This window comes from Salvelinus fontinalis, chromosome 4 (genome assembly GCF_029448725.1).
Source record: "Salvelinus fontinalis isolate EN_2023a chromosome 4, ASM2944872v1, whole genome shotgun sequence".
Lineage (NCBI taxonomy): Eukaryota > Metazoa > Chordata > Actinopteri > Salmoniformes > Salmonidae > Salvelinus > Salvelinus fontinalis.
In genome coordinates, this window is record NC_074668.1 from 31763330 (window position 1) to 31779058 (window position 15729).

The 15729-nt window shown below is 41.9% G+C and overlaps 1 protein-coding gene across 7 annotated transcripts in view; it reads left to right on the plus strand.

The window, feature by feature from the left end:
- Positions 1-10350: 10350 nt before the first annotated feature.
- Positions 10351-15729, plus strand: part of LOC129853534 (fibroblast growth factor receptor 1-A-like) — a 45670-nt gene continuing 40291 nt past the window's right edge. For 6 of the 7 annotated variants that reach the window (XM_055919670.1, XM_055919673.1, XM_055919672.1 and 3 more), the window contains exon 1: positions 10352-11074. The gene's annotated coding sequence lies outside the window, so the exon portion shown is untranslated. Of the gene's footprint in view, positions 11075-15729 lie in introns of all 7 variants that reach the window. The other variant, XM_055919677.1, reaches the window with a different exon arrangement.

The window sequence follows — 15729 nt, forward strand, 5'->3', positions numbered from 1 at the left end:
GCATTTGCAAAGCAATCACTAGCCTGATATTCAGTGGAGTGGGGGTGTGGTCCCAAGTCTGGGTTTAAGGGTCTCTTTTCCAAGCTTAAAAAGATAAACTTTCAACAAAGGCCATGCTGTCAATCCAGCATGACTTCAGCCGCGCTCAAAACAACTGGAAACTCAGAACTGGGAAATCTGACTTCAGTGAGTTCAAGACAACTGGGAACTCGGAAAAAAACAAGCTCCGACTGGAAGAATACGTTTTGAACCGTCATCCAACTCGGAATTGCAAGTCGGGAATTCTGGTTTCCAATTGCAAGTCGGGAATTCGAGTTTCCAGTTGTCTCGAAAGCACAATTAATCCCAAAAATTCCTGTACAAGTGAGCACAGCCCAACAAGGTGAGTTCAAAAATGTATTGTATGCTGCTGCATAAATGATGTTATACTCCAGGGAGATATGTATACTGTAGATAAGAATGCAATACTAAGTGTGTGTAGTAAACTGTTAGTAGCCCATATGCCTCACCCTAATAATTTGGTCACTTTTCCCCTCATAATTTGACCTACTGTTCTGACTTGATGGTGCACATGTAGCCTATAGCCTGTTTTAGAGAAATGTAATCATAAAACATTGTAAAAGCTCAGCATTCAACACCAGAGTACCAACGAAGCTCATCACTTAGCTAAGGACTCTGGTACTAAACACCTCCATCTGCAACTAGATCCTGGACTTCCTGACGGGCTGCCCCCAAGTGGGCAACAACACATCTGCCACGCTGATCCTCAACACTAGGGCCCCTCAGTGTTGTACTCCATGTTCACCCATGACTGCTTGGCCAAGCACGACTCTAACACCATCATTAAGTTTGCTGCCGACACAACAGTGGCAGACCTGATCACTGACAATGATGAGACAGCATATAGGGAGGTCAGAGACCTGGCAGCGTGGTGCCAAGACAACAACCTCTCCCTCAATGTGAGCATCGTGGAGCTGATCGTGGACTATAGGAAAAGGAGGGCCGAACAGGCCCTCAGTAATATCGACGGGGCTGAAGTGGAGCGGGTCGAGAGTTTCAAGTTCCTTAGTGTCCACATCACCAACGAACTATCATGGCCCCTCCAAGATTTACATGCTAAAATCACCACTGGATCACACGATAATAGCCATATTTAGGAAAACCAATGTTCCAAAGGCTGGGCCTTATATAGGGTATAAGAGGTCATACAATAAGTTTTGTAGTGATTCTTATGTTTTTGATGTAAAGAATTGGTCCGTGGTGTGTAAGGACGAGTAACCAGACACTGCACTTGACACATTTATGAATTTGCTTATCCCAGTTAGTAACAAGCATACAACCATTAAGACAATTACTGTGAGAACTGTTAAGTCCCCGTGGATTGATGAGGAATTGAAAATTTGTATGGTTGAGATATGAGGCAAAAGGAATGGCAAAAAAGTCTGGATGCACAACCTATTGGCAAACGTACTGCAAATAGAGAAATCATGTGACTAAATTGAATAAAAATAAGAAGACACTACACTGTGAAACAAAGATAAATGACATAAAGAATGATGTTAGAAGCTTTGAAGCACCTTAAATTAAATTTTGGGCAAAAAGGCAAACTCAGCCCCATTGTTCACTGAATCAGATGGCTTCATTCATCACAAAACCCATTGATATTGCAAAATACTTTATTGATTTTTTAATTGGCAAGATTAGCAAACTTAGGCATGACATGCCAGCATCAAGCACTGAGACTACACATCCAAGTATAGTACCATTCAAAAGTTTGGACACACCTACTGACTCAAGGGTTTTTCTTTATTTTTACTATTTTCTACATTGCAGAATAATAGTGAAGTCATCACAACTATGAAATAACACATGGAATCATGTAGTAACCAAAAATGTGGTAAACAAATCAAAACATATTTTATATTTTATATTCTTCAAAGTAGCCACCATTTGCTTTGATGACAGCTTTGCACACTCTCAACCAGCTTCACATGGAATGCTTTTCCAACAGTCTTGAAGAGTTGAGGTCGGGTGATTGTGGAGACCAGGTCATCTGATGCAGCACTCCATCCCTCTTTTTCTTGCTCAAATAGCCCTTACACAGCCTGTTGGTGAGTTGGGTCATTGTCCTGTTGAAAAACAAATGATAGTCACACTAAGCCCAAACCAGATGGGATGGTGTATCGCTGCAGAATGCTGTGGAAGCCATGCTGGCTAAGTATGCCTTGAATTCTAAATAAATCACTGACAGTGTCACCAGAAAAGCACCCCATCACCATCAAATCCTCCATGCTTCATGGTGGGAACCACACATGCAGAGATCATTAATTCACCTACTCTGCGTCTCACAAAGACACGGCGGTTGGAACCAAAAATCTCAAATTCGACAGATTTCCACCGGTCTAATGTCCATTGCTCGTGTTTCTTGGCCCAAGCAAGTCTCTTCTTATCGGTATCCTTTAATACTGGTTTCCTTGCAGAAATTCGACCATGAATATCTTATTCACACAGTCTCCTCTGAACAGTTCAATCAATTTAATTTTATATAGCCCTTCGTACATCAGATAATATCTCGAAGTGCTGTACAGAAACCCAGCCTAAAACCCCAAACAGCTAGAATGCAGGTGTAGAAGCACGGTGGCTAGGAAAAACTCCCTAGAAAGGCCAAAACCTAGGAAGAAACCTAGAGAGGAACCAGGCTATGAGGGGTGGCCAGTCCTCTTCTGGCTGTGCCGGGTGGAGATTATAACAGAACTATGCCAAGATGTTCAAAAATGTTCATAAGTGACAAGCATGGTCAAATAATAATCATGAATAATTTTCAGTTGGCTTTTCATAGCTGATCATTAAGAGTTGAAAAACAACAGGTCTGGGACAGGTGGCGGTTCCATAACCGCAGGCAGAACAGCTGAAACTGGAATAGCAGCAAGGCCAGGCGGACTGGGGACAGCAAGGAGTCACCACGGGCGGCAGTCCCAACGCATGGTCCTAGGGCCCAGGTCCTCCGAGAGAAAGAAAGAGAGAAGGAGAAAATTAGAGAGAGCCAAGATTTTCAAAATGTTCATAAATGACAAGCATGGTCAAATAATAATCAGGAATAAATCTCAGTTGGCTTTTCATAGCCGATCATTAAGAGTTGAAAACAGCAGGTCTGGGACAGGTAGGGGTTCCATAACCGCAGGCAGAAGAGTTGAAACTGGAATAGCAGCAAGGCCAGGCGGACTGGGGGCAGCAAGGAGTCACCACGGCCGGTAGTCCCGACGTATGGTCCTAGGGCTCAGGTCCTCCGAGAGAAAGAGAGAAGGAGAAAATTAGAGAGAGCCAAGATTTTCAAAATGTTCATAAATGACAAGCATGGTCAAATAATAATCAGGAATAAATCTCAGTTGGCTTTTCATAGCCGATCATTAGGAGTTGAAAACAGCAGGTCTGGGACAGGTAGGGGTTTCGTAACCGCAGGCAGAAACAGTTGAAACTGGAATAGCAGCAAGGCCGGGCGGACTGGGGACAGCAAGGTGTCAGCATGCCCGGTAGTCCTGACGTATGGTCCTAGGGCTCAGGTTCTCAGAGAGAACGAGAGAATTAGAGAGAGCATACTTAAATTCACACAGGACACTGGATAAGACAGGAGAAGTATTCCAGGTATAACCAACTGACCCTAGCCCCCCGACACATAAACTACTGCAGCATAAATACTGGAGGCTGAGACAGGAGCGGTCAGGAGACACTGTGGCCCCATCCGAAGAAACCCCCGGACAGGGCCAAACAGGAAGGATATAACCCCACCCACTCTGCCAAAGCACAGCCCCCACACCACTAGAGGGATATCCTCAACCACCAACTTACAATCCTGAGACAAGGCCGAGTATAGCCCACAAAGGTCTCCACCACAGCACAACCAAGGGGGGGCGCCAACCCAGACAGGAAGTTCACGTCAGTAACTCAACCCACTCAAGTGACGCACCCCTCCTAGGGACGGCATGAAAGAGCACCAGCAAGCCAGTGACTCAGCCCCAGTAACAGGGTTAGAGGCAGAGAATCCCAGTGGAGAGAGGGGAACCGGCCCTGGAGAGACAGCAAGGGCGGTTCGTTGCTCCAGAGCCTTTCCGTTCACCTTCACACTCCTGGGCCAGACTACACTCAATCATATGACCTACTGAAGAGATAAGTCTTCAGTAAAGACTTAAAGGTTGAGACTGAGTCTGCGTCTCTCACATGGGTAGGCAGACTGTTCCATAAAAATGGAGATCTATAGGAGAAAGCCCTGCCTCCAGCTGTTTGCTTAGAAATTTTAGGGACAATTAGGAGGCCTGCGTCTTGTGACCGTAGCGTACGTGTAGGTATGTACGGCAGGACCAACTCGGAAAGATAGGTAGGAGCAAGCCCATGTAACGCTTTAAAGGTTAACAGTAAAACCTTGAAATCAGCCCTTGCCTTAACGGGAAGCCAGTGTAGGGAAGCTAGCACTGGAGTAATATGATCAAATCTCTCTCAACAGTTGATGTTGAGATGTGTCTGTTACTTGAACTCTGTGAAGCATTTATTTGGGCTGCAATTTCTTAGGCTAGTAACTCTAATGAACTTATCCTCTGCAGCAGAGGTAACTCTGAGTTCCTTTCCAGTGGCGGTTCTCATGAGAGCCAGTTTCATCATAGTGCTTGATGGTTTTTGCGAGTTCTTGACATTTAGTGGAATTGATTGACCTTCATGTCTTGAAGTAATGATGGAATATGGTTTCTTTTTGCTTATTTAAGCTGTTCTTGCCATAATATGGACTTGGTCTTTTACCAAATAGGGCTATCTTCTGTATACCACCCCTACCTTGTCACAACACAACTGATTGGCTCAAATGCATTAAGAAGGAAAGAAATTCCACTTTTTAACTTTTAACAAGGCACACCTGTTAATTGAAATGCATTCCAGGTGATGACCTCGTGAAGCTGGTTGAGAGAATGCCAAGAGTGTGCAAAGCTGTCATCAAGGCAAATGGTGGCTACTAATCTCAAATCTCAAATATATTTTGATTTGTTTAACAGTTTTTTGGTTGCTACATGATTCCATGTGTGTTATTTTATTGTTTTGATGTCTTCACTATTATTCTACAATAGAAAATAGCAAAAATAAAGAAAAACCCTGGAATGAATAGGTGTGTCCAAACTTTTGAATGGTACTGTATATCTGAGGTGGAAAATGATTGTTGTCTATCAACAATGACAAGCCACCAGGGTCTGACAACTCGGATGGAACATTACTAAGGATAATAGCAGACGATATTGTCCCTCCTGTTTGCCATATCTTCATTTTAAGCCAAATAGAAAGTGTGTGCCCTCAGGCCTGGAGGGAAAAAAAGTCATTCCGCTAGCTAAAAATAGTAAAGCCCCATTTACTGGTTCAAATAGCAGACCAATCAGCCTGTTACCAACCTTTAGTAAACTTTTGGAAAAAATTGTGGTTGATGAGATACAATGCTATTTTACAGAAAACAAATTGACAACAGACTTTCAGCACATTTAGAGGGAAGGACATTCAACAACCACAGCACTTACACAAATTACTGATGATTGGCTGAGAGAAATTGCTGATAAAAGGATTGTGGGGGCTTCTTTTCTGTACTTTTTACCCCCAATTTCATGATATCCAATTGGTATTTACTATCTTGTCCAATCTCTACAACTCCCGTACGGACTCGGGAGAGGCGAAGGTTGAGAGCCATGCGTCCTCCGAAACACAAGTGCCAAGAAACACCATACAAATGGCGACCAAAGTCAGTGTGCAGGTGTCCGGCACGTCACAGGAGTTACTAGAGCGCGATGGGACAAGGACATCCCGGCCGGCCAAACCCTCCCCCAACTCGGACGACGCTGGGCCAATTGTGCGCCCCCTCATAGGTCTCCCGGTCACAGCCGGCTGCGACACAGCCTGGGCTCGAACCCGGGTCTGTAGTGACGCCTCAAACACTGCGATGCAGTGCCTTAGACCGCTGTGCCACTCGGGAGGCCTGTGGGGGCTGTTTTGTTAGACTTCAGTGCGGCTTTTGACATTATTGATCGTAGTCTGCTGCGGGAAAAACGTATGTGTGATGGTTTTACACTCCTGCTATATTGTGGATAAAGAGTTACTTGTCTAACAGAACACAGAGGGTGTTCTTTAATGGAAGCCTCTCCAACATAATCCAGGTAGAATCAGGAATTCCCCAGAGGCTACTTACTTTTTTCAATCTTTACTAACAACATGCCACTGGCTTTGAGTAAAGCCAGTGTGTCTATGTATGTGGATGACTCAACACTACACACCTCAGCTACTACAGCAACGGAAATGACTGAAACATTTAACAAAGAGCTGCAGTTAGTTTCAGAATGGGTGGCAAAGAATAAGTTAGCCCTAAATATTTAAAAAACTAAACTAAAAGCATTGTATGTGGGACAAATCATTCACTAAACCCTAAACCTGAACTAAATCTTGCAATGAATAATGTGGGAATTGAGCAAGTTGCCATGACTAAACTGCTTGGAGTAACCCTGGATTGTAAAATGTAATAGTCGAAACATATTGATACAACAGTAGCTAAGATGGGGAGCAGTCTCTATAATAAAGCGCTGCTCTGCCTTCTTAACAGCACTATCAACAAGGAAGGTCCTACAGGCCCTAGTTTTGTCGCACCTGGACTGTTGTTCAGTCGTGTGGTCAGGTGCCACAGAGGGACTTAGGAAAATTGCAATTGTTTAGAACAGGGCACTAACATACGGTGCCAATAACTTGCCATGTTATTTTGTACAATTGGGGGGGGACTTCCCTTACATTAATAATATGCATGTTAATCTCTCCTGGCTCAAAGTGGGGAGATTGAGATTGACTTCATCACTACTTGTATTTGTGAGAGGTATTGACATGTTGAATGCAATGTCTGTTTAAACTACTGGCACACAGCTCGGACACCCATGCATACCTCATAAGACATGCCAACAGACGTCTCTTCACAATCCCCAAGTCCAAAACAGACTATGGGAGGCGCACAGTACTACATAGAGCCATGACTACATGGAACTCTATTCCACAAGTAACTCATGCAAGCAGTAAAATTAAATTTAAAAAACAGATAAAAATATACCTTATGGAACAGCGGGGACTGTGAAGAGACACAAACACAGGCACAGGCACAGACACATGCATACACACACACGATAACACAAGCACTATACACACACGTACACATGGATTTTGTGTTGTAGATATGTGGTAGTAGAGTAGTGGCCTGAGGGCACACACTTAATATGTTGTGAAATCTCTTGTAAATGTATTGTAATGTTTTTTAAATTGTTTAACTGGCTTAATTTCGCTGGACCCCAGGAAGAGTAGCTGCTGCCTTGGCCACCTGTCCCCTTCCAGCCCTAGTATAGTGCTTCCCTTCATGTTTGTGATGAGGAACAGATAGTAAGATATTGGGCTTGTGAGGAAATGAATCTACCTAGTAGAAACTCTGCTCTGCTTGCCTGGAGCTGTAACCAATGCAGCAGCAGAGATGTTATGTTTGTTCACTCTCTCATTGGAGAGTAACGGTACACCTACTGTATACCAAAGGAGCACAATGCCATTGTTTGAGACATGTGAGATTGCTGGGGGCTAATTACCGGTGATTAGTCATGCAGTTGCTCCTTGCATTTCATAATAATACAAGCATAACCATACTGTGTAAAACATACAAAATAAACTGTGTCTTTGTGTATTAATATAAAAATGCTAAAGTAGTAATGATATATATATTATTACTATAGAATAATACATCCGGCCTTTCCCTTCCAACTCTGCTGTTAATTTTACTCCCTGTGTGGGAGACAACCAAACTGGGATGCATGTGTCAATGCAAATGAGATTAGGAGAACTTCATTTATTAGGCATGTGATTCAAATCAAATGAGGCAGGGCAGGGGTGACATGGCATCAAAGACAAAGACCATATGAAGTCCCTATATATAAAAGATGTGATTGATCGGAGTCAGAGAGCAGTGACTTTTATGTTTGTCGTGAGTAAGTTACCAGATGCGCTCATACTGCTGCTATTTAAAATAGTGTTGATGTCCTCATATGGTTTTCTATCCAGTTACTGTAAAGTGGTTTTAGATATGACACACAGTTTTAGCTTGCTATTGCCATCAAACATGGGTTTGAAATGTATGTGAGTGGAATGACTCAGGTAGAGAAATAAGAAAAAGCATATAGTTAGTCTTCACCACAAAACCTTAGGTCTGTTATGTAGTATCATTATTACCGTTGCATTGATACATCTTTAGGGCGCTTATTTACATTCTTTAAACTGGCATCAGTGTTTTCTACTGACCCAGCATTATTTTTAATTTTTTTCCTATCTTCTAGTTTATTTTCTTACTTATATACAGTGGAGAGAACAAGTATTTGATACACTTCCGATTTTGCAGGTTTTCCTACTTACAAAGCATGTAAAGGTCTGTAATTTTTTATCACAGGTACACTTCAACTGTGAGAGACGGAATCTAAAACAAAAATCCAGAAAATCACATTGTATGATTTTTAAGTAATTAATTTGCATTTTATTGCATGACATAAGTATTTGATCCCCTACCAACCAGTAAGAATTCTGGCTCTCACAGACCTGTTAGTTTTTCTTTAAGAAGTCCTCCTGTTCTCCACTCATTACCTGTTAACTGCACCTGTTTGAACTCGTTACCTGTATAAAAGACACCTGTCCACACACTCAATCAAACAGACTCCAACCTCTCCACAATGGCCAAGACCAGAGAGCTGTGTAAGGACATCATGGATAAAATTGTAGACCTGCACAAAGCTGGGATGGGCTACAGGACAATAGGCAACAACTGTTGGCGCAATTATTAGAAAATGGAAGAAGTTCAAGATGACGGTCAATCACCCTCGGTCTGGGGCTCCATGCAAGATCTCACCTTGTGGGGCATCAATGATCATGAGGAAGGTGAGGGATCAGCCCAGAACTACACGGCAGGACCTGGTCAATGACCTGAAGAGAGCTGGGACCACAGTCTCAAAGAAAACCATTAGTAACACACTACGCCGTCATGGATTAAAATCCTGCAGCGCACGCAAGGTCCCCCTGCTCAAGCCAGCGCATGTCCAGGCCCATTTGAAGTTTGCCAATGACCATCTGGATGATCCAGAGGAGGAATGGGAGAAGGTCATGTGGTCTGATGAGACAAAAATAGAGCTTTTTGGTCTAAACTCCACTCGCCGTGTTTGGAGGAAGAAGAAGGATGAGTACAACCCCAAGAACACCATCCCAACCGTGAAGCATGGAGGTGGAAACATCATTATTTGGGGATGCTTTTCTGCAAAGGGGACAGGACGACTGCACCATATTGAGGGGAGGATGGATGGGGCCATGTAAAGCGAGATCTTGGCCAACAACCTCCTTCCCTCAGTAAGAGCATTGAAGATGGGTCGTGGCTGGGTCTTCCAGCATGACAACGACCCGAAACACACAGCCAGGGCAACTAAGGAGTGGCTCCATAAGAAGCATCTCAAGGTCCTGGAGTGGCCTAGCCAGTCTCCAGACCTGAACCCAATAGAAAATATTTGGAGGGAGCTGAAAGTCCTTTTCTGATGTATCAAATACTTATGTCATGCAATAAAATGCAAATGAATTACTTAAAAATCATACAATGGGATTTTCGGGATTTTTGTTTTAGATTCCGTCTCTCAGCCATACTTGTGGCCCAGCCTGCAATTAGCTAGGCTAGGGGTTAAGGTTTGGGTTAAGGTGTGGAGTTAGGTTAAAGGGTTAAAATTAGGGGAAGGGTTAGCTAACATGCTAAGGAGTTGAAAAGTAGCTAAAAAAGTAGCAAGTAGTTGCAAAGTTGCTAATTAGCTAAAATTCTAAAGTTGTCCGTGATGAGAGTCAAACACACAACCTTCGGGTTGCTAGACGTTCGCGTTACATGCCTAACCATCCACCCCGACCAACCAACCAAATATTTGTTTTGCCTGACATTACCTTCTGTCTTATGTAACCATACCAAAAGTAAAATATCATACTAATTTGAGTGTCCCGGATTTATATTTATTATGTCAGGTCTAATTGCCAACACATTGTGTTCTATACATTAAGCCTAAATGCCAAGCAGCTACTGTGATAAATAGAATGGTGTGGTTGTGTATGTGTGAGTCTTTTATAATAAGTCTGTTCCGGGATCAATGCTGAGCATTCAAAGAAACATTAGCATACATGCAGTAATACAAATTAGAATAATTTCCTGTTAAAAAAAAAATGTAATTAATGTGTTGCGTGTGTGAGGGCAAAGAGCGCGCGTTTAGAACTACAATCCCACAATGCAAAGAGCGCGCTGAAAAACGTGGGTACAGAGGTGTTGTGGATGGCAGGGGAAGCCAGGTTTGTTCAAACCGGGTGATGCGAATAGGCATTTGCTGCGATGGACGGGGGGAAGGCTTCCACGAATCCGGAATCTCGTTGTCTGTATGCAGTAATTTGGCCGGGGGTGGTCGAGGGCAGCCTGAGTTGAGAGAAGTTAGGTAGACATGAACGCACAATTAAAACAATAAATCAATTTAATGTCGAGTCTTTCAGCCAGTAAAAAGCCTAGCAAAGGAACTTTGAGTCGGTTTGACTGTTTCTTCGTGAGCTAATGGATTTATGAAAACGACGAACGGATCTTCTATCGCTTCTAAAATCTCTTAGAATTGACGTGGGGAATATTGCGCACACCTAATCACATTTTATAGTAGCCGATGTAGTCATATCCTACATGTTTTTTTCTTTCTTCGTTTTTACCTTGTACATTTGGAGGTCTGGGATTGGGGCAGACCTCTCCATGGAGGAAGCTTTCTTTTGATGCTTTGCGCATTGTTTTCTTTTCTTTTTGGCAAGTTGGGTAAACGTGGGAAAAGTATAATATATTGTAAAAGTTTCCTCGTTTATTACCACATATTTACGGGTTAAAATAAACTACGTTGGCTATTCAAGCTTTAAAAAAAAAAATTCAACATCAAATCTCGGAGTCCAACATTTTTCTACGCTGGCAGTTTCGTCGCCCCTCGAGGTTTTTGTCAAAAAGGTAGGTTTTTTTCAAGGTGTACATTCTAATAATTTGTATTTACATGTTCGGCACAGAGCGTGCTGCTAGAATTATTTTTTGCGAGGTCTACCTATCTAGCATTATTTAGATCAGGTATCCACATTGTGACAGATGACTCACAGAAAGAACATTTTTATTTGTTTAATTTATTTTTTATTTTTTAAATAGCCTGTAGCACTAGTCCCCTCCGATTTGGAGTCTGGACATATGTTTCTGGTTTGGAAACAAACCATGCACCAATGATGTGACTGGACTTTTATTTTCCCCCTTCAAGTTTTTATTTTACACATTTTAGAAAATTGCCTGTATATTCGGTTGAAAATTTTACATTTGGTGATGGTTTTGTAATTTTTTATTTGTTTGTCATGTGCTTAATTGGTTGGGGAGAGCATTTGTAGTAGTGGGGGGCAATAACCATCTGGAAGCTCAGTCACCTCTTCAAACACTTGGAATATTGGGAGAGAAGATTACATTTGTGAGTATTTAATTGTTGTAATTTATTTTGTTGCTTTTCCGGTTGATCTCTTCAATTAGCCTTAACATAGGCCTACATTAGGATTTAAGTTCCCCTTCCTCAGTGTGACATGCAAAATGTTACACCTTTGGTGAGAGGGTTTTGTATCAGTATGCATTTTCAATTAAGAAATATTATGACGTGGTGGCTATGCAGTGTATTTCTGTCTTTGTGATGTTTTTTTGAAAAATTGTTTTTTTCATTCCCATTTTATTAGATATATTGCCTTTACCTCCGTCACCTGTGTTCCTGGCTAATTAAAAGATGCAAGTCAGTGCTTGTTTTGACATAACATGTTTGCACAAGATTTTGCTTGAGTGTGTCTTCAAAACAGCCCATAATTTGAAATTAACTTCTGAAGAAAACAAAGTGTTCTTTACATGATTTATTTACCTCAGATTGAAATTAGATGCTCTTTTGCTTTAAAATATCTAGGGATCACACCCCCCTGCTCTCTATATAGTCTCTAGTACTCTTATCTTTAATCTCCAACATTTCCAGTGGTTATCAGTAGGGCCTACCCATCCTGACATTACCAAACTTTTCAAGAGGGAGGGATCCTGATTTATACCAGCCAAATCCCTACGCCCTCTCCTTCATATTCAGTCGTTTTAGATAGTTTTTAAGGAAAGATGCTTTAGTACTCGAGAGTTATGTGAAACAAACGAGCAAACTACAAAACAGACTCCTGGGAATAAGCTTAGTCAACTACATTGACTTCCAAGAATGCACATGTCGAATGTTCACAACAAAAGTGTTTACAATGTGAAACAAAAATAAGATCAAGAGAATATTGATTGGAAGATGCTTTTTTTCTGTGAAGTAATACTACTTAGAAGTATCAGTTACAGGGTTTTGATTTCAGGCTGTCTGTTTACCCCAAGTAGTAAGCATACTTACTGAGAGAAAAAAAAAAGTACATACTGTACAATTCCCGCTAATATCTAGCAACTTTGCACAGCCATTGAAGAGTGGGACAACATTCCACAGGCCAAAATCAACAGCCTGATCAACTCTATGCAAAGGAGATGTCACACTGCATGAGGCAAATGGTCACACCAGATACTGACTGGTTTTCTGATCCTCGCCCATATTTTTTTTTTTAAAGGTATATGTGACCAACAGATGTGTTTCTGTATTCCCAGTCATGTGAAATCCATAGATTATGGCCTAATTAATGTATTTAAATTGACTGATTACCTTATATGAACTGTAACTCACTAAAATATTTGAAATTGTTGCGTTTTATTTTTTTGTTCAGTTTACATGAAATCATGTGTCCACCCAAAAAGCCTGCGTTTGCCAATTTAGTGTTGCTAATGCTGACTTTGTATTGAAGCAGGTTTAGAATGGATAGTGTCAATGAGCCTTAAATGTTACTATCAAGTTGGTTTTAAATGAGAGGGAGAAGATGGATGGTTGAGCTAAGCAGCATTCCCTTAGGGAGTTCACCAGGAAAAAAAGTTGTTCTGTTGAGCTGTAGGAAAGGAAGTGAGGAATTGTCATGCCCTGTAATTTACTAGGCTGCTGGGTTGGCACAGTTATTGTAGCTTACTGTTTCTGTGGAAAGTTGTTTCAGTGGTTTAATAATAGTTTGTGGCGAAATGTGGCATTGAATAACTTAGCCTACATTGGAGAATATCTTACCTGTAATTTGTATGAAAAATAGACTGAAGTTATACATCTTTTGAAATAGAGATCACCTTGTTACAATACTTGATGCACATGCATAGTAATTAAACAACATATTTAGAAACTTGGGAGAATTCAGTCCTTTTTATTTTTTCATTTTTACTTGACCAGGGAAGACACATTGAGACTTGGTCTCTTTTTCTAAATGTGCCCTGCACAATACAATACACACACACACATGCAGGGCACATTTTGAAAGAGACCTACGTCTCAATTTGTCTTCCCTGGTAAAGTAAAAATGAGTGAGTAGGTGTGTCCAAACTTTTGACTGGTACTATACATACATACAGTTGAAGTTGGAAGTTTACATACACCTTAGCCAAATACATTTAAACTCAGTTTTTCACAATTCCTGACATTTAATCCTAGTAAAAATTCCCTGTCTTAGGTCAGTTAGGATCACCACTTTATTTTAAGAATGTGAAATGTCAGAATAATAGAGAATTATTTATTTCAGCTTGTATTTCATCACATTCCTAGTGGGTCAGAAGTTTACATACACTCAATTAGTATTTGGTAACATTGTCTTTAAATTGTTTAACTTGGGTCAAATGTTTCAGGTAGTCTTCCACAAGCTTCCCACAATAAGTTGGGTGAATTTTGGCCCATTCCTCCTGACAGAGCTGGTGTAACTGAGTCAGGATTGTAGGCCTCCTTGCTCGCACGCGCTTTTTCAGTTCTACCCACAAATGTTCTATAGGATTGAGGTCAGGGCTTTGTGATGGCCGCTCCAATACCTTGACTTTGTTGTCCTTAAGCCATTTTGCCACAACTTTGGAAGTCTGCTTGGGGTCATTGTCCATTTGGAAGACCCATTTGCAACCAAGCTTTAACTTCCTGACTGATGTCTTGAGATGTTGCTTCAATATATCCACATAATTTGTCTTCCACATGATGCCATCTATTTTGTGAAGTGCATCAGTCCCTCATGCAGCAAAGCACCCCCACATGGTGTTCTTTGGCTTGCAAGCCTCCCCCTTTTTCCTCCAAACACAGCGATGGTCATTATGGCCAAACGGTTCTATTTTTGTTTCATCAGACCAGAGGACATTTCACCAAAATGTACGATCTTTGTCCCCATGTGCAGTTGCAAAACGTAGTCTGGCTTTGGAGCAGTGGCTTCTTCCTTGCTGAGCGGCCTTTCATGGTATGTCGATATAAGACTCGTTTTACTATGGAAATAGATACTTTTGTAACTGTTACCTCCAGCATCTTCACAAGGTCCTTTGCTGTTGTTCTGGGATTGATTTGCACTTTCACACCAAAGTACGTTTATCTCTAGGAGACAGAACGCGTCTCCTTCCTGAACGGTATGACGGTTTGGCGGTGGGTCAGTCATGGTGTGGGGTGGCATTTCTTTGTGGGGCCGCACAGCCCTCCATTTGCTCGCCAGAGGTAGCCTGACTGCCATTAGGTACCGAGATGAGATCCTCAGACCCCTTGTGAGACCATATGCTGACACATGCACATTTGTGGCCTGCTGGAGTTCATTTTGCAGGGCTCTGGCAGTGCACCTCCTTGCACAAAGGCGGAGGTAGCGGTCCTGCTGCTGGGTTGTTGCCCTCCTACAGCCTCCTCCACGTCTCCTGATGTACTGGCCTGTCTCCTGGTAGCACCTCCATGCTCTGGACACTACGCTGACAGACACAACAAACCTTTTTGCCACAGCTCGCATTGATGTGCCATCCTGGATGAGCTGCACTACCTGAGCCACTTGTGTGGGTTGTAGACTCCGTCTCATGCTACCACTAGAGTGAAAGCACCACCAGCATTCAAAAGTGACCAAAACATCAGCCAGGAAGCATAGGAACTGAGAAGTGGTGTGTGGTCACCACCTGCAGAACCATTCCTTTTTTGGGGGTGTCTTACTAATTGCCTATAATTTCCACCTTTTGTCTATTCCATTTGCACAACAGCATGTGAAATGTATTGTCAATCAGTGTTGCTTCCTAAGTGGACACTTTGATTTCACAGAAGTGTGATTGACTTGGAGTTACATTGTGTTGTTTAAGTGTTCCCTTTATTTTTTTGAGCAGTGTATATATATATGTGTGTGTATGCATGTGCCATCAAAAGTTTGGATACACCAACTCACTCATTCCAGGGTTTTTCTTTATTTTTACTTTTTCCTATGAAAATAGTGAAGACATCAAAACTATGAAATAACACATATGTAGTAACCAAAAGTGTTAAATCAAAATGTTTTATTTGAGATTCTTCAAAGCCACCCTTTGCCTTGATGACAGCTTTGCACACTCTCTGCGTTCTTTCAACCAGCTTCATGAGGTCGTCACCTGGAATGCATTTCAATTAACAGGTGTGCCTTGTTAATTTGTGGAAACTGGTTATCGTGCGGACCACAACAGGAAAGGAATATTCAGAGTTACCTCTGCTGCAGAGGATAATTTATTTCGAGTTAACTGCACCT